This window comes from Haematobia irritans, chromosome 5 (assembly GCF_050003625.1).
Source record: "Haematobia irritans isolate KBUSLIRL chromosome 5, ASM5000362v1, whole genome shotgun sequence".
Classification (NCBI taxonomy): domain Eukaryota; kingdom Metazoa; phylum Arthropoda; class Insecta; order Diptera; family Muscidae; genus Haematobia; species Haematobia irritans.
Window position 1 is genome coordinate 65,984,708 of NC_134401.1, and position 23,763 is coordinate 66,008,470.

General features: G+C 32.5%; 1 long non-coding RNA gene across 1 annotated transcript; it reads left to right on the top strand.

Annotated features, from left to right (window-relative positions):
* The first annotated feature begins 19,359 nt into the window (after positions 1-19,359).
* LOC142238755 (uncharacterized) lies at positions 19,360-22,936 on the top strand. The gene is made up of 2 exons (XR_012722809.1): positions 19,360-19,608; positions 22,004-22,936. It is a non-coding gene; the product is annotated as an uncharacterized LOC142238755 (long non-coding RNA).
* The last annotated feature ends 827 nt before the right edge of the window (positions 22,937-23,763 follow it).

Here is a 23,763-nt window from a genome sequence, read left to right on the forward strand (position 1 = left end):
GAAATTTCGTGAATTACGAGAATTTTAGTGAGCCACGAAAATTGTGTTCCAAAAATATTTGTGAATCACGAGATTTGCCGACCAAACGAATGACTTCAACATGATTAAAGTAAAAAAAATGTAGCGATACCTATAAAAATTTGGGTTCGAAGGGGTTAACTAACTTTGTGTTCTTAGTTTGATTAAAAAAATTATTGTATCAATTATTTTTTTAATTAAACTGTTTGCACTCACTTTCTTCATTGACCATGTCTTTATTTTCATTAAAAAAATGATAGTATCGCATTTTTTATTACATAAAATCAATCATTCTTTTAGTGAAAAAGTTTTCAGCTTCAATTGAATGAATGCAATAAACAACAATTCGCCCATGTACACAATACTGACCTGACAAAAACATGTAAACATGGAGGACATATTTCATCAAACATTAGGTTAGGTGGCAGCCCGATGTATCAGGCTCACTTAGACTATTCAGTCCATTATGATACCACAGTGGGGAATTTCCCTCATATCACTGTGTGCTGCCCGATTCCATGTTAAAAAATCGCTTCTTTAACATATGTTCCAAACATATTTTGCAGGAAGCACATATATTATTGGATACTGCCGAACCATTAATATGTTTGTTTTATGTGAACATATTATATGTTTGGAAGCATTTTGAGCCCAAAAATATTATATGCTTGGAAGAATTTTTCCCAAAGACGATTGTACTCATTGCCTAACATACTCGTAATTTTCACTTTCACGAAATATTTTAGTTCTTGGGAAGAAATTATTCACTTTTATAAATTTTTTAAATTTTACCTTTCGCCTGCACGGAGAATCGAACCGAGGACCATACAGTTTGTAAGCCAACACACTATCCACTGGACTACGTAGCTGTTATAGTCACCAGTAGATAAATAACGTTATAAGTTACATTTATATAGCATAGTTTGCAGCGCCCACGAGCCCATGCAAACATAACATTATTTAACAGAAACATACATTTGTTTGCCACGTGGAGCAGTGGTTAGCATGTCTGCCTTGCATGCAAAGGGTCGTGGGTTCAATCCCTGCTCCGATCGAACACTTTTTTTTAATTTACACATTTATATTTATACTATATTAAATTTTTATAATGAAACTTCGAAATGTGGGTTATTAAAGATTTATAGTCAGTAACAGTGCCTGATATAAACGAAATTTTATATGATTTTTGGATAAAATATTATTTTTTTATTGCAAAAATAACAATTTTGTAACAAAAAACTGTTTTTGGTACAAAACTTTAAAATTTGGAAGGAATTCAAAAACTCTAACAAAAGAAGAACGTGGAGTCAAGTATAAACATACATAAAAAATTTTATAATAATAACATAAATTTATTTAGGCGTGAACAGTTTTTTACTAGCATTTAAAACCATCGCTCTAAAATGCCTTTTATTTTTCTTTAATAATTCATTTTAAATAAAATAAACTTTTTAAATTGTTTTAGCTGCAAAACTCGAACTTAATGCCCGCTTTTATATTTGAAGGTGTCCGTCAACCCCTCGTGGACTACTTATTAATAAAGAGGAACTAAACTTTGTTTTTATACATTTTACTGTGCAATTTTTCACTATTTCCTCTTTATTTAATTTTACTGTCCCAATTCTAAAAAGAGTATAGTGCCCTTTCGTTATTTTTATGAATACCCCTGATTTCTTTTAACGAACCAAGAAAAAAATTGTACCCATAATGCCAAAATGATAAACAAAACACATGTCCACACATACATAAAATGCTGCTCTCAAGGCGAAAACATATGCTGTTTGTTTTTCTTGGTCCCGAATGTCTATTCTCTTTATTCAAATTAAATAATATTTAGACTTAAGCATATCAAATTTATGGCCTTATCATAAAACAGTTTTCCGAAACAACATACAAGCGGTTTCATAGAAATTGTTCTCTTTTGATACTTTCGCTGTGTTATGTTGATATCTTTCGTCAACTCTCCCGGTTTCCATCTCTATTTCTTTCTCTATAATCTCTCTGTCGTTTTGAATAAAATATCACAACATATGTATGTTTAGTCGAAATTTGTAAATTTATATATGTTTGCATTCACACATATGATTTTTATGAAACATTCATGCCACAAACATAATATATTCTAACATATTAACATAGATGTCCCAAACATTTAGTGTTCGTTTAGGAACATTACATGTTTGCACTTAAATATGTTGTGTTTTAAAATTGTGCCCTAAACACATTTTGTTTATATCGGAACATATGAAAAACGTATTTTTCTAACAGTGCATTGACATACAAAAAAAAGAAATTAAGTACAGGAAATAAATTTACATAAGGGGGAAAATGTAATTTTTTTGTTGTTGTCTACAAATTTAACATTGTTTTATTAAGAAAATTAAGTTTTTCATCTAAAAAATAAAAATTAAAAACAAATAAAAAATTACAAACATGTATTGAACTAACATGGTAAGTGTACTAACATGGTATAACGCAAGCCAATTTCCTATCTTCCTCAAGTGTATTGTCTTTGGGATAATCCACCGCTGAAAAACTTTTTGGTATTCGGTCGAAGCAGGAATCGAGCTCACGACCTTGTGTATGCACGGCACCACGGTGGCTCCCAAATATTAGGAAATTATAACTAGTACTTGTCTTTGTGTACACGGAGGAAAAAGACTGTTTTTCATATGTTTGGGTATAAACATTATATGTTTGGAACACAAATTTTTAAACACGATATTTTTGAGTGCAAACATATAATGTTCATAAACTAGCATAATATGTTTGGGACATATATGTTAATATGTTAGAACATATTATGTTTGGGACATAAAATGTTTGTAAATATAATATGTTTGGATTCAAACATATATTAATTTAGAAATAGCCCATAAACATATATGTGTTTACAAAGAGAGACAAAGTGTATGCTGGAAGTAAAATAATGAAAGTAACCAATTGGCGCATTAAAAATATATATACACAAAGAAAATTTCATTAAATATAGGAAAAATACTACGTGTGAATATAAGCAAGTATAAATTTACATATTATGAGTAAACATATATATGTTGTGATATAAGACTTCGCCAAAAATTGTATATCCTTAAGTAAAATAATAAAATGAGTATTCGGAGAGAAAATTCATTCGGAACCAAGATAAAATATATTTGAAAAAAAGAGCATGAGTTTTGTTTATCATTTTCGCATTACGGGCACAATTTTTTTGTTTCGTCAAAACAAATCGGAACTTAGGACGAGTAAGTCAAAATATTCAAACAAAGGTAATTAAAGGGATCTTCATAAAAACTAACGAAAGGGCACTATACACTGAACAAAAAGCATGTCCGGTTCCAAAGATTGTGTCTCCACTTTAACAATTTTTGTATTGATTCCGAACCAAAGAAGCGGAGAATACAAGTAAGGATGCTTTTAAGACACAATTCTCTTTTAAATGGGGTTTTGTGTACTTGACTCTACGAAGCACATTTCAATTTTTCGCTTTTTCAGCCTTTTTTCATATGCTATAAAATGTCCGTTAAAAACAAGACTTCCAGTAGAAATTATGCTATGTTTCAAGTAAAAAATGTCTTTAAAATAAAGTATTGAAAAACATATCCTATTTTTGAATGATTTTTGCCTTGTAGTCAAGATGCAACAAATTTAAAGACAGTTTCATTAATTTTAAAGAATTTTTCTGAATTATTAAAGTCAAGTTGACCTTAGTCCAAAAATTTGTTCTTTCATGTTATGATACCCATTTTTAAGTCAAATCACTTAATTATAACGACAACACGACTTCATTGAAAGTATCGACCTTTGAACATGGAAAAAACTTTATATTAGAGAAATGCGTCTTCTAAGCTAAGCAAAAGTTGTATTCTTATTTTAAGGACATGAACTTTTTGGCCTCACGACAATATTTTTTCAGTGCACTCTTTTTAGAGTTGTGAAAGTAAAATGAAAACAGGGCGAAACAGTGAAAAATTAAACAGTAAGATCTATAAAAACAAAGATTAGTTCCTCTTTATTAATGAGTAGTCCAAGAGGAGTTGACGGATTTTTTCGAAAATACAAGCGGGCATTGAGTTCGAGTTTTGCCGCTAAAATGAGAAATAATTTAAAACCAGAATAACATTACAACTTTTTCCGGTAAATTGTATTATAACATGGTGGGGAAAGATCCAAAGCAACAATTGAATAAGTTTATTTTCTTTAAAAGAAATTATTAAAGAAAAGTAAAAGGGTAAACGCGATAATACCAATTTATACCGGCCTTAAGAATTAAATTAAGTACAAAATTATTCGTTAATAAAAATTCATATTTATTTGTATTTCTAAATTAATGGTGTTACATGCTAGCAAACAATTGTTCACACCAAAATAAATTTATGTGCTGTTGTAAAATTACTGTTTAGAATTTAAATATAATGTGCTTTTGAATGGATCGTTAACCTTAGGATTCGATGGAAAAATATTTTTATATACTCGAATTCACGTTCTGAGTTAGTAATCATAAGCATTTGTGGGGTAACATTGATATAGGTCTGGGAGATAAACCGCAGTTGCATATTTAAGAAAATTAAGGGGTACATGTTTATGGGTGCTTTGTCTTAATCTATAGTCAGATTAAGACAAAGCTCATAGTCAGTGTGGCCAGGGAAAATGTTCGTTTTACCATACAAGGACAAAAAAAGTTCCCTACTTTCCCACACATTCCCAAACAATTTTCCCTACAATATTTTCGTTAAATTTAAACAAATTTTACAAAACAAAAATGGTTCTAATTACTTTATCTTAAAACATGAAAATGCAACGTATATAACCTAGAAAATAAATTTGTATTACCACCACGGTTGACACAGTTGGTAAAATTCTACCAAAAATAGTATTTTTTTTTGTTAAATCTCTATAAAAATAAAATTTTGGAAAAAGTTTCTATAAACTAATTTTTTTGAGAAATTTTTCTATCGAAATAAAATTTTGATAATAAATAATATAGAAATAAAATTTTGAGAAAAAATTCCATAGAAATAAAATTTAGAGAACAATTTTTATTCGTTTTGTTTTGTTATTGTTGGTTTTGTTCTTTAATCATTATTAAGCAACAATGTGCTTGGAACACCCTTCAATCACAGGGTAAAAATGTGGTGATGCGATTTTGTATAACTCCAAAATTGTTCCTTCAATATTGCTTATTTTACCTATGAATATTCGGAGGGGAGGAATGCGTCCTGCAGGTGTGGGGCACATCCTGCCGATATAACTCCCACACAAACTGGCCACATTTGAACAGGTGTATCTGGGTATAGCAAAATCAATTCTGGAACAAAGTGACACCATTCCGGAAAGCTGCTTCCTAGTGCTATAAAGTAGTGATTATATCATGTTGGCAGGATTATTCGTTCCAGAGATAAGGCCACTGCTCCCACCCAGAATCCGGTATGAAATTGGCCACATTTGAACAGGCTTATTTAGGTATACCAAAATCAATTCTGGAACAAAGTGACACCATTCTGGAAAGCTGCTTCCCAGTACTATACAGTAGTGATTACCTCATGTTGACAGGATTATTCGCTCCAGAGATAAGGCCACTGCTCCCGGCCAGAATCCGGTATGAAATTGGCCACATTTTAACAGGCGTATTTGGGTATACCAAAATCAATTCTGGAACAAAGTGACACTATTCCGGAAAGCAGCTTCGTAGTACTATACAGCAGTGGTCATCTCATGTTGGCAGGATAATTCGCTCCAAAGATATGGCCACTGCTCCCGGGCAGAAATCCAGCATATTAGTTGCTGTATCTGAACGTATCCAATTTTGGGATAAGGTGGCATTAATCCGTATAGATAATTCTTGTTGCTTTAGAATGGTTGTTATGCCATTTTTGCAGGACATCCCGTTCCGTTGATATTAGCACAGCTCCTGGCCAATCATCTTGTGCGAAATTTTTCTGCTTTGCTTGTCTTCAGTTTTGTATTTTTTGATTTAAAAAGTGAGGTGGAGCAGTCCCAAAATCAATTCTTGATTCGCTGTTTCTTTTGATCGAAAGGGCGACTCTAGGAGTATGAATTTGTGTGGGAGGATGTGCCCCACACCTGCAGGACGCATTCCTCCCCTCCGAAAATTCATAGGTAAAATAAGCAATATTGAAGGAATAATTTTGGAGTTATACAAAATCGCATCAAATTTTTACTCTGTGATTGAAGGGTGTTCCAAGCACATTAATTTGTCATAAATTTACCATAATCTATTACAATTGGTTTGTGTCTTGAGTTTTAAATACGTATTTATTTTCACACACATTGAATATTTGTAGAAAATTTTAACTAAAAAGTACTACAAACGTAGGCATCTCGCCGGTAAGTAAATATTTTTCGACAAATTCAAGAAAATTTATTAGACATAACTAAGTTTTTTTCACTTGTTAAAGAAAATTTTGTAGTTTGAAGGAAAAACTTGGAGTTCAAAATTGCAAGAATGTCTTTAGTGACATACGCAGTTCATGATGGACGCACTTATGGTAAAATTTACAAATTTAAAGAAATTCTGAACTATTTTGTGGAAAACACGAATTTGGTTAATCTTTTGCTTCATTTGAGTATACAGAGAAGGCACATGATTGTCACAATAATATTTGAAGAGCAAAATAATATGATAGGAGCTATTTTTGCGGTGACCATATAACATTTTCACCTGCAACCATGTTGGCTCAGTGAACATGGTTCTAAGAAAAATATAATTGTCCTCATCTAAAATGTTATTATATTGATAGAAATAACTTTGTTTGAATGAAAAGACAATGGTCACGATTTAAAATGTTGTGGTATTCATTCAAAATGTTTTTCTTCTAGTTAAAAGAACATGGTCACAACATAAAATGTTTTGGTCTTTATGAAAAAAAACTTTTTTCGTCGTCGAAAAAAGGACGCCACTTGAGAAAAGAAAACATAAAATTAACTTTATTTATTTGTTTTTATTTATTTATAAACTAATTCATTGTTTATTTGTATTTATAATGACGTTCAAGCAAACATCATATATTTTTACACACTCTATTTTATTTCAATTTCAACAATAAGTAATTATTCCATATTTACATCGTGCCCATCAAATGTACAAACGCAGACATCATGTAACTGCAAATAAAAATAAATGATCCATATAGCAAAATGCAGAACCAAAAACAGGTACATTTTTTCAATTACACTTTCCTTTTTTGTGTTCACATAAACCACGTGCCACTTCCGATTAAATAAATTAACACAAAACACAATAATTCCGTATTCTCCGTCCATTCCAAGAAACTATCAATACCTGTACCTGCTCAATGTTTTTCCCGACCATTTAATGGTCTCAAATTCTATCATTTAAATGATAGAACATATTTGCGTGAACATGGTTTGCGGTATTTGAGAACCATTCAAATGCTTATGGCCACCATACATTTTTCTCCGCTCGAAAACTATTTTTACAAAGACAAAATACATGGTTTTCGCGGCAATTACATGCTCTAGATAAGCATTAAGTGGATGCGGCAACCATGTCCAAACAAGGTTTTTCTGTGCGTGAACTTTCTCCAAACCTAATGATTCCATGAACTAAAATAAAGTTAAATTGGCTTTAGTGAAATAGAGAGTTCACTTTTTTTAAGTGTGTTGGCATGCAAAATATCAATCACACAGATTTACATTTATTAATAACTCCGATACTACTGCCAATTGGAAATATAGGCATACTACTGCCAGTTGGATTTAGATATGCCAGACGTGCTCTTTTAAAGAGCTCATGTGCTCGTTTTTACAAAATGTGCTCTTAAAACAATATGCTATATTTTTAGTTAAGTACTCTTTTTGTGCTCTTTGTGTGCATCACAACAAATATTACTCCAACGCGATTCAAATAATGGTAAAAGTAAACTGAACATACGTAAATGTCACACTACACTGAAAAAACATTCAACCCATCATAAAGAAAATATTTGGTTAGTTTTAGAAAATTTTGAATTTTTTTTTTTTTGAAAATTTAAACTAAACAGTATTACAAGCGCTGACACCACTCCAATATTACAAAAATAAGTAAATATTTTTCGACAAATTCAAGAAAATGTATTAGACATCAGCTTTAGTATCAAATGGTGTAAGGAATTCAACTTTTCTTTGGTAAACGTATCTCATAAAATTTATACCTGAAACAATAAGAGAAATAATGAAGTATTCTATATAACCTCATAAAAATGTGTTATTATCGATTTGAAGGATATAATAAAATAAATATTCTATTTGAAAGAAAGCCAAAGTTTTAATATAAAACTTACCAATTCTCTATTAAATTGTACGCTGAGGGGAAATATAAAAAGTTGTCCACATTTATTTGGGTAGTACGCCTATATTTTCTTACTATTTTTTTATAAAGAAAATATTGTAAAAAAATAGTTATATTGTCATTTTTGTTGTTTTGATTTCAGCTTAAAGTCACTAAATTGTCTAAACACAAGAGTAACTTAACCAATAGAGGAAAAGTATGTTTGTCGATGGTTGGATTGACGGCCGTTTCGCAATTACCACATTCCTCATCAGCATCCTCTACTTGCATTTGCTTTTCTTTCGAAAATGTATTCTCTTATAATGAAAAAATGATATCATTTCAGGGGGCAGAAAATAATTCAGAGGAGCAAACAAAATATGCAACTCTGGTTTTGAGGGCAATCGCAGCACTTTCGTTTGTCGTCAGTGCTGAAAATACCCGCAATTTGCCTCTATGCGTGGCACTTTTTTCACAACAGAATTCGAAGCCTTTTCACACTTTTGCCTGTTTTTTTAGAAAAAGGACCTAAAAAGGTCATATTCCGGGCAAAATGCAAAAAAGTGCGCAATTTTTATAAGAAAGGGAAACACCATAAGTATTTTCAGTTTACGAGAGACCATATCTGATGGTGAATCACTCGAATTTTCATGAATCAGACAATTTTTTCGTTAGTCACGATATTTCTGATCGTGAGTGTGAGACTTTAAAAGTTTTTCGTGTGCGATTGTGCCGAGTGCGGATTTGCTTTTCGTGCGTGAGTGTGCGTGAAGTCCTGCTTGATATATGATATCACAGTTATGGGCAAGACATTTGACGAGCACCTTAAGAACTTGAAGGATGTTATCCAGGAACTGTCAGCCGCTGGTCTACGTCTCAACGCTAAGAAGTGCTCGCTTTTCCAGCGAGAAGTTAAGTACCTGGGTCATCATGTGACATCAGAGGGCATATCCACCGATGAAGACAAAATTCAAGCAGTAAAAGATTGGACACATCCCAAAAATCTCCATGAATTGCGCAGCTTCCTTGGTTTATGCACATACTACAGGCGTTTCGTACCAAACTTAGATGTTTTGACGGAATTCCACAATGGACCTAGTGGAGGTCACTTGGGAATAACCAAAACAGCAGAGAAAGTGAAGCAAAGATTCTACTGGGTTCGATGCCAGAAATCAATTGCTGAATTAGTGGCAAATTGTGAGAAGTGCATAAAGGCGAAAGGGCCAAGACGAAAAAGTAGAGGTCTTATGCAAGAGTATAAGCCAGGAGCGCCATTTGAAAGAATAGCAATGGACGTTGCAGGCCCTTTCCCAGTAAGTGATTCTGGAAACCGATATGTCCTTGTGGTCATGGACTACTTCAGCAAGTGACCAATGTATTGTTACGTTTTTATATTGTGGCGTGTTTAATAAGCCGATAATTAAAACACAGTTATTTTCACATAACGACAATCTACAATTTATTTGTTTAACTGATAGGTTTCACTCATTTGCTCTACGATGTGTACTGTATAAACTTTAGCTTACGACTGACTTCACAGCTCCCTGTGTCAGCTCTTTTATAGCACTGTATAACAATATCGAAAATTCTCGGTAGTCTGGCCTACAACATTCTACACCATTCTACTACTACCTGGTAGATGTCGCACGGGCGATATCGCACATATTTATCGGCTTATGTTCATTGTCTTGGCTACAATCATCTGGAACATTCTACTATATGGCAGATGTCGCACGGGCATAGATGATTATGGTCATATTACTACAACTATAACAATAAGCAATGAAGATAACAAAACAAAAGGGGTTACTTTACAATGAACGATTGGGAAACTAAGAACACAAAAGATGTTTAGGAAGGTACTAGAAAATAAAGAAATGATTTTTACAAGTGATGACGCAATTTGACCGTTGCAATTTGAAATTTTAAATTAACGGAAACTAATTTGAATAAACTTAAATCTAGAAACATCAAATTCGTAACAATATGTTCCACAAAATGTTGGCTGAGGCGGTTTTGTACTGGTGAAACAAGAAAACAATAAAAAAGTATATATCAGAAAAGAAAGAAATTTCTTTTTATTTCCCATTTTAATGCTATGCCAATACTTGTCGTATACGCGTTTGGTTCGAGTATGAAACTAACACTGTAAATGGTTCGATATCCTCAGTAGCTAATTTCCTATCTTCCTAGAGTTTATTGTCTTTGCTAGAAACCAAAGATTATAGATTACAGAAGATGGGAGATTGGTTACTGAGCACATCAAACCATTTACCCACATTAGTTTAATACTCGAACCAAACGCGTATACGACAAGTATTGACATAGCATTAAAATGCAAATAAAAAGAAATTAAGAGCACGAAATAAATTTCCATAAAGGGGAAAATGTATTTTTTTTTTGTTGTTGCCTAAAATTTAACATTGTTTCATTAAGAAAATTAAATTTTTCATTTAAAAAATAAAAACGAAAAACAACTCAAAGATTGCAAACATGTATTAAACTAATCTGGTAAATGCCAAAGATTATAGATAATAGCACATCAAACTGAGCACATCAAACCATTTACCCACATTAGTTTAATATTCGAACCAAACGCGTATACGACAAGTATTGACATAGCATTAAAATGCAAATAAAAAGAAATTAAGAGCACGAAATAAATTTCCATAAAGGGGAAAATGTAATTTTTTTTTTTGTTGTTGCCTAAAATTTAACATTGTTTCATTAAGAAAATTAAATTTTTCATTTAAAAAATAAAAACGAAAAACGAAAAACAACTCAAAGATTGCAAACATGTATTAAACTAATCTGGTAAATGCAACATTTGGTATGACGCAAGCCAATCTCCCATCTTCCTCAAATCTATAATCTTTGGTAAATGCAACATTTGGTATGACGCAAGCCAATCTCCCATCTTCCTCAAATCTATAATCTTTGCTAGAAACAACTTTAGAATCGAACTTGCCTTTCATACAACAGCAATCGTTTAAGATGCAAATGCTTTCATAATGTTCGTTATTTAACATTTGCCTGTTGCTTTGCCTTGTTGTTGAAAGTAAACTTAACAGTGCATACTTGTGCAGTACTGAAAGCTCAATCTATGTTAGGTGATTTGGAAGTTTTGTAACCAGCACAGCCAAAGCTCCTTGCAGGATTCATCCGCTGGATGAATTTATAAAATACTTACGCACATTCGGCTCTGGCCACAGTACAAAACGGACATTACGGCCGTGAACACGTGAACTGGTACCCCAAATACGAGTGTGGTTGATACAAAGCAGAAGCCGTCCCCTGCTTAAGTGAGTGAAAAAAGTGCAAGTGATTAATTAAAATTGGTTTGTTCAACAAATTCACTACCTTTGTAGCTATCGGGGAACTTTATATTTACTTACAAACGATTTGCTTAACTGCCATAACATAAGTGAAATGTCTTAATTTAGTAATATTTGCTCAGAAACCCCATTCTAATCTTTGAATTCATTCGTAGCTTAATGGAGAATCTGTATTTGCCTGCTACAAGTCCACTGGGACAATAAAACAATTAAGAGCTCATAACTCCCGTAGACATTCACAGTTGATGTCGCAGCTTTGAATACTCAGGGAAACAAACACTTGCACACTTTCTGGCAGATACATACGCTGTAGACTAGGACTACTCTTACTCAACTGGCAACAACACTTGTTGCTTGACAAAGCGACAATAGAGCAGTGACTATCAAAAAGAAATAATGGGGTTTGTGCCCACATCACCATTCCTTTCCGTTACAAGGTGCTCGTTATACAAGCATGTACCTCAATCTCGACTCGCCCCATTTCGACCGCCGCAACAGCCAGTCCGTGCATATATTTACATATATTTTCCTTATGGCTAAACAATTGAGAATGGAGAGAGAAAACATCACACAGTACTTTGTCGACCACTTTCATCCCATTATACCTGCAAATGGCCAGACCATCCATCCTGATACCTATCCACCCTCATTGCTTGCGGTTTGTTATACTTACAAAGTGTACAATAGCGTATAGAGATGGATGGATGTAAGTTGCCATTGTCTGGGTTAAATCGTAGTATACTGGGAAAACTTTTGCCTGTGAAGTATAGTAGAGGAACAAAGTTCAGCATGGTAGGGTCCAAGGCCTCTCATCAACTTCGACTAAGATCATGACGCTCAATCAATCGTAAAATCAATATCTAAGGCAATGATGGAGGATTTTATTGTTGTCAAAATCAAAATGCAGATAAAGTCATGGTCGAGGCCAATGCCGTGTGCAAATAGATCTAAGGAAATGGCAAAGTTCGTCTACCCATACTTCACCCAGGCACATAGCTAAAGTTTCATCCTCAACTTACATATGACATGTGTAACAATATTTTGTGGTCGTGTCCTATGATGCTAACATCATTTAAGACTAAAACATGTCGGTTGCCCGCACTTGACACATTCAACAATGTCCCCCACATCCATTGATGTTGGCACGTGGGCAAGTCCTTGTGTGTGCTGTGGTGTCTACTTTCTAGGGTGAACGAATGGCCACACATAAATAGTTTGGGACCACGAACAGGTAGATACTCCACTCAACAGGCATTTAAAGGTTAAAGTGACAGCCCGATTAAGATTCAGGCTCACTTAGACTATTCAGTCCATTGTGATAAACAGGCATTTAATAGAGCCATTCCGGAGATTGATTAGCCCAAGTCATTTATAGTTTTTAATCAATCAAACTTTTTATTACTGATATTATTATTATTTATTTGGATTGAAATTAATGAAAAATTGAGCTTTCCATGCACTCGAAAAAAGTTTACTTGCATCAAAATAAGTAGGTATTCACTGATTCCGTTTTTAATAAATTAAACTCGGATGCAAATGTTTTTAATTGAATTTTTAATCTTCCCTTTGGAATATATATTGGCAAAGCTATTAAGGAACAGATAAATATCCGCGTGGTAATTTCAATTATAACAGATGCAATGCAATAAAGTAAAACGCTATTTAGTTTGGATTTGTTCGAATTAGCTACCTTTGGCAAAAATTGCGGTTCCATTCCAGATGAAGCGACTTCTTGAATAATCGAAACTTTGGTATCTTTTAGTTTCCCGAAAAAAGTGACCCCTTCTTTAAGTTAAAATGAACTCATTGTGAAGAAAGTTGATCTTCGTATAGCGCCAAAGACATTTTTATTTGTTTGAACGATATGATTTTCGTAGAAATTTAACATTTTCATATATTTATGTACCACTATACTTCAGAATGAACAAATTTAACTGCATGGAATGCATATATGGAATGATTTTATTGAACTTTTTTTCATTTGGACAAATCTTACATATTTGTGGTAAACTTTTTAATTCAAAATTAGAACAGCTTACCTTCTTTTTAAATACAATTCTATTTTATGTATATAGGCTATTTTTCTTCAATAAAATACATGTTTTATTAATATATTAAATATACACTGAAAAAACAATGAACCCACCAGGAAGAAAACTTTCGGTTAATTTTAGAAAATTTTGAATATTTGTAGAAAATTTTAACTAAACAGTATTACAAACGTTGGCATCACGCCGATGTCATAACATCAAGTACATATTTTTCGACAAATTCAAGAAAATTTATTAGACATAACTAAGTTTTTTCACTTGTTAAAGAAAATTTTGTAGTTTGAAGGAAAAACTTGGAGTTCAAAATTGCAAGAATGTCTTTAGTGACATACGAAGTTCATGATGGACGCATTTTTGGTAAAATTTACAAATTTAAAGAAATTTTGAACTATTTTGTGGAAGACACGAATTTAGTTCATCTTTATGCTTCATTGGAGTATATTTTTTTCCTCGGGTTTAGTTAATTTAACTAACGTACACAAAAAATTATTAGAGTAAAGAAAACTTTCTCTAAACATAATAATTCCATGAACTAAAATAAAGTTAAATTGGCTTTAGTGAAATAGAGAGTTCACTTTTTTGTGAGTGTATTTATTAAGAATCAACAGCATCGAAATATTAGTTTATTATTCCAATATTTCCAATCTCCATGTAATGTTATAAACTGTTAAACGTATTTTCTTCTTCTTTTACCTTTCACTTTTAATAAGTTGCTGCCTAACGATTTTGTCCTCCTTTTACAATTTCAATACCTACAAATATAAATCATAAAAAAATCATAAACCAATTTTTTTCACAAAAGGTTAGCATCACTGAATGTTACCTGGTAATTGAAGATTCAAAAATGAAGACGTATGTATGAAGGGGTTGTTATTCTGTTGGTATTCTTTCTTTATACACCATCACGAACATTGATAGATTTATTGTTTGTTAATTATGTTTAATAATTTTGCAAAAACGAAAATTTTCTCAATCATTTAAAATAATAAATATTTTATATATTTTATTGGTATTAATTACATTATTTTTTAACAATCACTCCGTACACCATAACAACACGAATCCAATTAAAAACACAACCCACGCGCAAACATATCGATGACAGGTATCGATTACAGGTAGATAAAAGAAATATAGGAAATTTTCCTATATTCTAACAAGTGTGTTTCCTTAAGGTTTGAAAGGATGAATACTTCTTAGTACGAATGAACTAAAATATTTTTCTATGCTATGTGTTATTCGTATGTATGATAAGCTTTCTATAATAAAGGAAGTCAGAATTATAATTTTATATGAAATTTTACTAAATTTGAGGAAACTTAGTTCGGCGCTTGTTTATTTTTACGAATGCTTTGTTATCAGTGAATAAAATTTTCTTGTTCAGTAGTAAATTCTATACCCCGCGAATTTACTACTGAACACCACCGTGGTGCAATGGTTAGCATGCCCGCCTTGCATACACAAGGTCGTGGGTTCGATTCCTGCTACGACCGAACACCAAAAAGTTTTTCAGCGGTGGATTATCCCACCTCAGTAATGTTGGTGACATTTCTGAGGGTTTCAAAGCTTCTCTAAGTGGTTTCACTGGAATGTGGAACGCCGTTCGGACTCGGCTATAAAAAGGAGGTACCTTGTCATTGAGCTTAACATAGAATCGGGCAGCACTCAGTGATAAGAGAGAAGTTCACCACTGTGGTATCACAATGGACTGAATAGTCAAAGTGAGCCTGATACATCGGGCTGCCACATAACCTAACCTAACATACCCCGCGAAGAAAACAGTATTAATAAAATTCCATGCCTTATTCTAGTTAATGAACTATTCCTAACTGCTTTCAGTTTAGGATTTGTTTACTGAAACAAGTACATTTCATTATTTCACACAAAAATTAACTTAATGGAAATTAAATGGCTAAACTAAATTGATGATTTTTTTCCTTTGGTTGGGAAGGCACTTTTTTCTGGGTGTAAAAAGAATTAAAAAATTAAAATGGTCACCATCTAAAATGTTATGGTATTGGTCAAAACTGTTTTTCTCCCAGTTAAAATAATCTAAAATGTTATGATCTACGAGAAAATAGTTTTGTCCCTATTAAGAGAACGTGTTTTGAATACTGAATATTGTTGTATTGAACTAAAACACACCAAATTTCTCTAATTACAAATGTCAGGAAAATAATCGTTATCGGCCGAGTTTTGCTTTTTGACCGAACATCGGCTTGGTCCAAAAAACCCGCTACGTTCGAGCTCTAGAACATGGTCACAATCAAAAGTGTTATGAACTTTATGAAAGCCCTTTTTCGACGGCGAAAAAAGAACGCAATTTGAGAAAAGAAAACACAAAAGTAATTATTTTTTAAAATTAATTCCTTGTTTAATTGTAATTAGTATGTCGTGCAAGCAGACATCATATATACTCTATTTTGGATAAATTTCATCAATAAAAGTGGATGCTATGTTCGGTTTTCGTGTTGAAATCATTTTATTTTCGCGATTCCTTTTTTCTGAAATAATCAAAATTTTGAATGAAAACAAACATACGAGGGAAGTTCTGAAACTTCTTAGCCTAGCATAAAAAGCACGGTATAAACAGAAAAAAGTTAAGTGTTTTGGAAACTTCCATCTCTGTTATGAACACATGTTAAATTTTGTTTCGATCTGCCACCCCTTCATATAGAAACAGGTGTTCAAAAAGACGCATCCGCAATTTTTTTACAATGGAAAAATTAGAAATGCGTGCTGTCATTAAATATTTACATAAAAAAGGTTTATCGGGACAAGAAATTCATAGTGATATGGTGAATGTGTTAGGTGAAAGTGCTCCTTCATATGCAACAGTAAAAAATTTGGTTGCTGAATTTAAACTTGGCCGTACAAGCATTGAAGACGAACCACGTAGTGGACGTCCAAAAACAGCAACAACGACAGAAATTGTAGCCAATGTGCATGATATGGTATTAAATGATCGACGAATAAAAGTGCGTGAAATTGCTAATATCATGGGCATCTCAAATGATCGAGTCCATTTAATTTTACATGAAGAACTACAGATGAAAAAGCTTTCTGCAAGATGGTGCCGCATTTGTTAAAAGTCGATCAAAAACGCATAAGAATGAACATTTCTCAAGCTTGTTTGGATCGTTTTAAGCGAAATAAAATGGATGGTCGTTTCATAACTGTTGATGAGACATGGATCCACCACTATACTCCAGAGATAAAATAACAGTCCAAACAATGGACTGAAACTGGAGGAAGTGCCCCAAAGAAGGCAAAAACAATTCAATCGGCTGATAAGGTTATGGCAACGGTTTTTTGGGACTTCAAAGGTATTTTATTGATTGACTATCTGCAAAAGGGTTAAAACAATAAATACAGAGTACTATTGCAACCTTTTGGATCAAATTCGAGAAAAACGTCATGGCTTACAACACAAAAAAATAATTTTTCATCAAGACAACGCACCAGCGCACAAGAGTGTTTTAACAATTGCTAAAATCAACGATTCTCCTGATTTAGCTCCCAGTGACTTTTACTTGTTCCCAAATCTAAAAAAATTCCTTGCTGGCAACGTTTTACCTCAAATGAAGATGCAATTACAGTTGTAAACCACTATTTTGAAGACCTTGAGGAAAACTATTGAATCAAGGGATAGAATTGCTAGAAAAGCTTTGGACTAAGTGTATTGTAGTTTCAGGAGATTATATTGAAAAATAAAAATATTTTTGAAAAACTAAGTATTCTCTTTTATTGATAGGTTAAGAAGTTTCCGAATCGCCCTCGTATTCCTGTAAAGACTTACCGAAACCTAGAGGAACAAGAAACTGCGCATCAATTGAGTTAATTCATAAGCTAAAATCGAACATACCCAGCAAAAACTGGGTAAGCAGTAGTTAATCATCCAGTAATAACGGTAATCAAAAACTTACTACTTGCAGTATTAATTAGGATTTAAAAATAATAACTTACATGTGTAGACCAAAAGTGACTCATTTTATTAATACCAGGAATTAAAATAATATCTTGAGGTCCGGGTTCGAATCCTGCTGAGTCCATCCAGTTTTAAAATGATATTCTTTGTGTGTTTTTATTTTTATTGTCAAAATTTTTAATAAAAACAAACATATTCCTGTAAAGTCTTACCGAAACCTAGAGGAACAAGAAACTGCGCATCAATTGAGTTAATTCATTAGCTAAAAGCGAACATACCCAGCAAAACTGGGTAAGCAGTAGTAAATCATCCAGTAATAACGGTAATCAAAAACTTACTACTTGCAGTATTAACTGGGATTTAAGAATAATAATTCATTTATTAAAATAATACCTTGAGGTCCGAGTTCGAATCCTGCTGATGCCACCCATTTTTAAAATGATATAATTTGTGTTTTTTGTTAAATATTTTGGAATCCGCCAGGAATATGTTTTTAAATTAGTTTTTTTTTTTGATAATTCTCAAAATTCTTTTCACGACAAACAAGTTGAAATTTTAAACGACGACGAAAATATACATGGTCTAGATATATCTATAAGTAACCGATAAAAATACTTTTTTTCGTTGCTAACACTGAAAAAAATAAATGGTTGCGAAAAACAGGTAAGTGTGTAAAATGTACCGTATTTTTACCGGCGAATCGCCCAACGGACATATCGCCCAAAATGATTTTTAGGCGGTATGAACTGCCTTAGGGCCAGGGATTCGGAGCAGTCCGTTTTTTTCGCTACGCCCTGCTCCGGAAAAAAATCGCTCCGCTACCGCTCCTTCTTTAATTAAAATTACTTATTTATTTATAATCATAAAAAATTATGAAAATCAACTGAAACTGTAGGTGCTAACAACATATGTTTTCGATCTGTTAGAGAAAATTATAGTATATGTTGAAGCCATGTTCAACAGCCGCAAAAGTCCCCATGACTCATTTTATGTTTAATTTTGAATTCCTTTTGTTTTGTTTCTTTTACTGAATTTTTAGTACAAAATTTCTCTTATAATTTAATTTTGATCTCATTTAACTTATGTATTTATCTATGTTCATATATGCTATGAGCATTATTTATTCCAAGTGAATTCCAAAGAATTCTGAACGCGTTTCATTTCTTTGGGAAACACACTCTTTATCAGAAATCTGAAGAGCAGATTTCTTCATGGTCCTTCACACAATCTTAGCAGAGTTTAAGATAGGGTTGAATCAGTGGACGCAGTCAAGTTGGTGCAAAGGAAACAATATAAGGAGAGAGTAGAAGAAAACATCCACCAAGACGAGAGATAGAATGCATAATTGTTCATCAAGAATACAAGGAGAAGAAGAATTGTACACCAGGTATGGAAGAATAAGGATTGTTCAGGTACGTACAATGAAAACTTGTGTTCAAACAATTTGATCAATTGGGTAAAAGAAATTTAATAAAAACTCATCAGGCATTGAGTAATATTAGAATCCACCAAAAATTCAAATAAACCAACCTCAACATATAAAACGTGTTAAAATTGAAATAATAATTCAAAAATATTAAATTGCTTTAAAGGAAATCATATTGAAAATAACTGCAATCAAAAGTACCACTTGTACCACCATTGATCTGTTTTCCCATCACTGATCTGATTTCCCATCACTGACAATATGCAGGAGAATGACAGTCAAATCATAGTAAATTGAGAGTGGTCATGGACAGACACATAATTAAATAGTGAAATAAATTTGGTAAAAAGTGCTCAAAATAATTGTTTAATTAAAAACAGACATTGAAAAAATAGCAAAATAAATTTGTGTTTGTTTCTCTCGATACAAATTCGAAAAATAAAAAACATAAAAACGAAAAATAAAAAAGGCATAAAGAAAGGAAAATCAATTTCTTAAGCCAGTAAAGGAGTCTGCTGACAAATAAAACAAATAGTAGTCAACGAAATTAAAGAAAAAGGGTGAGTTTTTAATATTCGTTTCTAATTCTTTATTGAGTTTTTTGGCAAAAATCATGAGTAAATTTCAACAATAAGCAGCAAACAACCAAATTCCAGCATTCAAGTACCGTTGCATTACAAAAACAACAAACACAAAATCAAAGCGAATAGAAGAAGGTGTGTGTATATAAGTGTGGTGCGAAACAAATTCTACGGGAATAAAATGTATTCAAGAATAATGTGAAGCAGTTTATTTATAATTTAAACGAATATGATAAAAAGTGGTTAATAATAATATAAAGAAAAAAATTCGCGTCGTGTAATAAAGGTGAAAATTAATTAACGGGAAAAAATCTCCTGTTGAGAATAAAATAAAAACAGTAACAACGACCACATAACAAATTTCTATAAAGCAAAAAGGCGCAAATTCATGAACGCTAGAGGGTATCGACAAATATTTACTCAAGAAAAAAATTTTTGTGATGAAATTTATTAAATTGGAAAATAATTGGATGATATTTCAAAACACACAAAAAGTAGTGGACAAATAAATTATCCCGACGTCAAATATGATATACCAAATATTATAAACATTGATAAATATTATGTAATATAAAAATTAAATATTCGATTTGACTTTCCATTTTTTTTCAAGGTGAAAAAATGGTATTTTTTTAATATTCAGATATTTCTTTTGCAAAGAAATTTACTTTTTCGTAACGGTAAACGGAAAACAATCCAAAAAGAGAAATTAAAATTTCTTCACGAATATTCTAGAATAAAAGAAGTAAGAATGAATAAATCGATGTGAAAAAAAAACGTAAACATAATAAATGAATAAAGCGATTAAAGCGATTAAAGGAATCGAAACTTCGTGAATTGCCATATACAAATTGAAAATTTGAAAATAATTAACAACACACAAGGACTAAAAATAATTAAATTTCTCGTGAGGAGTAAATAAAATTTGTAAATTTCGTGATCAGGTGCAGTGATCGCGGAGATCGGATAAAATAATATTTTTTTTTTTCAAACTAAATCAACGAAATCAAAGCGAAAATCATTTTTTTTATAAAAAGGAATCAATGACAAGAAAAAAGGCAAAAATGTCAGCTCGTTGGAAATTTTCGTTTGATAATGTTCATTTAATTTATTTCAAGATAGAATACGAAATTTCATCATATAAGAGTGTAGCTACATTGGAAATGAAACATGCAGAACTTGAAAGAAGATGGAACAACTTGTTGTAAATTTTGGAAAATGTTATGGCTGTGGCTGGTGAACATAGTGATGATGAGGAGGACACTAAATCGTTTGACGAAGCGACTTCTAAATATCAAGAATGTAAAGTTTTATTGACGCTGTTCAAGAAAAATATCAGCCGAGAAATCTTGAAAGCACTCGAATAGATACCTGCACGGTTCACCATGGTGTTTCCAGTTTGAAGCTTCCACCCTGTGACACTCAACCCTTTGAAGGCGGTTAATCAACAAATCACTTCAAATCAAAATGTACCAGTGAAAGAACTTGCGCAAAGTGTCAACAAAAACACCATACTATGCTTCACCAAGAAAAATCATACAATATTTCGTCAAATCGGTTAATAAATGAAAACAATAATAGTGAAAATGTTATAAGAGACAGTCAACCTTCAACTTCTGGACAGCAAGTAGCTGCGAGTGATTCTATACAAATTAATATGTGTCAAAATAGCGGAACTACCAATTAATAGGAATTGTGCACTCTGGAGAGACATTTTTAGTAAGAGCACTGAGAATTCAACAAAAACTTGGTTTACCAACACAACGTCATAATACGAAAATATCTGGATTGGGTGGAGCCATCGTTGGAAATTCACAGCAATCATGTCATATAAATATCAAATCACGGAACACAAATTTCTCCATGAACATCGATGTAATTATTGTGCCAAAATTAACTCTTTTTTGCCAGCTAATCGCGTAAATATTAACAAATCAAACAGTATTTCGGATTTGGATCTAGCTGTTCCATATTTTTATAGGACGCCTCCAATTGATATCATAATTGGAAGTGACTATTTGCCTCAAATTAACATGGAAGGAGTTCGGTTTGACATTGCCAAAGGATTGGAAGCAAGACGACGACAAGGTCAGTACATCTAGAAACCTGTTTAGACCTTTCAACGGATGGCTTCCTGGCAGCATTTTCTAAATTTGTTGGACGAAGAGGACAACAACGTGAGAGTGGTTGAAGTTACAACTAGAAATGGAGATATCGTTCGTTCAATCGTTAATATATGCCTTTTACCAAACACTGACACACCATAATTTCCAAAATTTAGTTCCGACAAAGAATACTCAATAACCCAATGATCATTTAATGAACTCAAGTTTCTCATTGTATGTATTTGTTCTTTTCCTTCTTTTTTTCACAGATCCAAATGTTTCTAATCCCAGTGAAACCAAGATGCTTCATGTGCAATATTGTGTAAAGTTCCGTAATTTATCAAACGATGCCAGACGTGCCTCCTTGGTGGGCCAAGATGACTGTTTCAATTGCTTTGGTTTCGGACATACCCGTTCTATATGTTCTTCTGTTCTAATCGTTGTGAAATATGCTAAGCAAAACATCACACAATGATACATCGAGAAGAAAATGAGATGGATTCAAGCACTGAAAATGTGCCTTTCCGTTGGGGAAACAACAACAAATATTCAAATTGAAAAATCATACGACCAATTGTCATTCTCTGTACGTATGACAACTTTTGAAAATGCAAGACCATATGCTTGGATTCCACAAGACCATATGATTGGATTCCACCCTTCATTCAATGTGAATTGGTTTGTCAAGGAAAATCACATACGGTAACTCTACTATTGTATCACCAAGTTCCAAAATCATGCCTATTGAAAGGAAATGTGAAATCTGCCTTTGAACTGGGTCCTTTACGTTTTGAGGTGGCATAATGTCCATGTGAGATTTCAACACCAACAAGTACTATTACTGAACTACAAATTTCCCTGGTTGACAAATTTCGCTTATGCTGAGGGTCGCAAACTTGCTCACCCTGAACCCCATAATTTTAAAATTGACGGAGTCATCGGTGGAGACCTTGCAGACAAAATTACTCTGGGTCCCTTCAGTAAACTTGAAAAGAATCCAAACATCCTACTACAAGAAACGATATTTGGATTGGTTTTCAGTGGATTTTACGATCGGAGCAACATCCCGTTCCTGAAGTCACTTTGCCTCATTTCATTTAACTTATTTATTTATCTATGTACATAAATGCTAGGAGCATTCTTTATTTTAAGCGCCATTACAATTTTTAGAACTCAATAAAGCAAGAAGCTTTGTCCGTGAATTCCAAAGAACTCTGAACGATTTATCAGAAATCTGAAGAGCAAATTTCTTCAGTACATATACTAAAAAAATATTGTTGAGGCCAAAGACTTTATGCCCTTAAAATGCGTATGCGAATTTTGCTTAGCATAAAAGACGCATTTCTCTCATATAACGTTTTTTCTTGTTCAAAAGACAATAAACTTTTCAATGAAGTCGTTTTGTCCTTATAGTTAAGTGTTTCAACTTAAAATTGGGCATCCTAACAGGAAAGAAATTTTCTTTTTACTAAGGTCAACTTGACGTTAATACTTCTTTAAATTTGTTGACTTTTTGAATCTTGGCTATAAAGCTAAAAAGTGTTTAAAAATAGGACACGTATTTCAATACTTTATCGACGATTTTTGTTTGAAACAAGCATAATTTCTGTTTGAAGTCGGGACTAAATTTGAACATTTTCGTGTTCGTTGCTACGTTTTTAAAGTACCTTAATAGCATATGAAGAAAAAACAGAAAAAACGAATAAATTATATGTTGTTCCCTACAATCCTCCTACACGGACGAAAAAGACTGTTTTTCATATGTTTGGGTATAAACATTATATGTTTGGAACACAAATTTTTAAACACGATATTTTTGAGTGCAAACATATAATGTTCATAAACTAGCATAATATGTTTGGGACATATATGTTAATATGTTAGAACATATTATGTTTGGGACATAAAATGTTTGTAAATATAATATGTTTGGATTCAAACATATATTAATTTAGAAATAGCCCATAAACATATATGTGTTTACAAAGAGAGACAAAGTGTATGCTGGAAGTAAAATAATGAAAATAAC